The 1,574-nt window shown below is 48.0% G+C and overlaps 2 non-coding genes across 2 annotated transcripts; both read right to left on the reverse strand.

The window, feature by feature from the left end:
• Nucleotides 1–463: 463 nt before the first annotated feature.
• On the reverse strand, nt 464–535 carry Trnaw-cca (transfer RNA tryptophan (anticodon CCA)). Its single transcript has one exon. It is a non-coding gene; the product is annotated as a tRNA-Trp (tRNA).
• A 649-nt stretch (nt 536–1,184) lies between these two features.
• On the reverse strand, nt 1,185–1,256 carry Trnad-guc (transfer RNA aspartic acid (anticodon GUC)). Its single transcript has one exon. It is a non-coding gene; the product is annotated as a tRNA-Asp (tRNA).
• Nucleotides 1,257–1,574: the final 318 nt, after the last annotated feature.

A 1,574-nucleotide genomic window follows, 5' to 3' on the forward strand; every position in this document is an offset into this window, starting at 1 on the left:
GTCACACGTTGTACGGTTTTCACAGTGCCTGTGGCACCCAGTAAGGGCTAAAACTTATAAATCATAATATTCAAAACAGTACTCTGTTGTACTTGCTTTTAAAAGGCAAATGGCCTAAAATCATTTTCGGAAAAGCAGCCAGCACAGTATATTGCATATACGCTACAAAGGACCGCAGTGGGCTGATATGCTCAGTGATGCAGAGGTAACCCTTCCACTCTGTAGGCTTAATTCTCGGTAATAACAAAAAACTCACTGTACAAGACCAGACAGTACAAACACCATCCTTAGGCTTTTTACTATGTGGTAAGCTTTATCTTTCTGCAGACTAAAGGTTACTAGGATAACTTTTAACCGAGGAAGACTTTTGTTTTTTAATACTAAAATCATTTTCGAAAAATGGCGGGAACGCATCGAAGATTGTACAAACGGATAATTTCAGAAAGAAAAAAAAAAAATGCCATGACCCCGACGTGATTCGAACACGCAGCCTTCTGATCTGGAGTCAGACGCGCTACCGTTGCGCCACGAGGTCCTGCTGGGCTACGGCTCGCGCGGTTTCTTAGGACTCCGATAACATGGCGCTTCTTCGGCTGAACCCAGCCTCTTCTTGCTTTCCTTCCACTCGGTATCTGTCGGAGCTGGAGACCGGCTCCTTCAGAGCTCAACTGTCCCCGACAACTAGCTCTCTACCTAGATTGAGACATAGCCAGCGGGGAACCGCGATAGGGTTACCCGGTTAAGCGGGCCCCCAGGGTCAGGAGAAAACGCTCCTTCCTCTTCTTTATCGAGCCATTTCCGTTCTTGTGTGCCCCGCCCCCGCCCGTTAGGGGCGGAGACGCCGTCCTTCCTCTCCCCTCCCCCACGGATGGCGCGTGAGTTCGTGACCCTGAGTTGGATCCGACAGGGGAGCCACTGCGCATGCGCGGACCGGTGCCATCTGGCGCCCAGGGCGAGCTAGGGGCCCGCCAGAACCTGCGCTTTCCTTTCCGCCTTTGTCAACAATGTAGTGTTTTCTCTCAGGTCAATTTTCATTCCACACTGTGCCTTAAGCCTAAAGGTGATCATTTTGAAAATACATGGTTGTGCATTTAGAAAGGATGTCTCGACATCTTATGTTTGACAGCAATGTCATGAGGGTTAAATTTACAAAAGTAATATCGGGATATTAAAAGGATGAGAACCTCCCCGTCGGGGAATTGAACCCCGGTCTCCCGCGTGACAGGCGGGGATACTAACCACTATACTAACGAGGAGCCATGCGTATTCCCTTGCTCAGGTATTTCTTCAAGGAGTGTTCAGGTCCCCTCCTGGGTTCTGTTTCTCTTTGGTGTGCCGCCAGGAAGTGTGAAAGACCACTTTCCTGGAGTAGTTGCTCTGATTATCTTCCTTGGCAGTCTTAGACCCTTTTTCTTTTGGGGCGGAAAGGATAAGTGGTATAGGATGAGTGAAACAAAAATGCTTCCAATTTCAGTGGTGGTGAATTGTGTAAAAATAGCTTCCCGGGGTTCTTTATGCTTTCCAAGTGATTTAGGTGGTTGGCATGAGTTTTTTTTTGGATTTAATCAGGACCA

This window comes from Marmota monax, unplaced genomic scaffold (assembly GCF_021218885.2).
Source record: "Marmota monax isolate L192 unplaced genomic scaffold, Marmota_monax_Labrador192_F-V1.1 WCK01_AAM20220418_F8-fsc00036, whole genome shotgun sequence".
Classification (NCBI taxonomy): Eukaryota; Metazoa; Chordata; class Mammalia; order Rodentia; family Sciuridae; genus Marmota; species Marmota monax.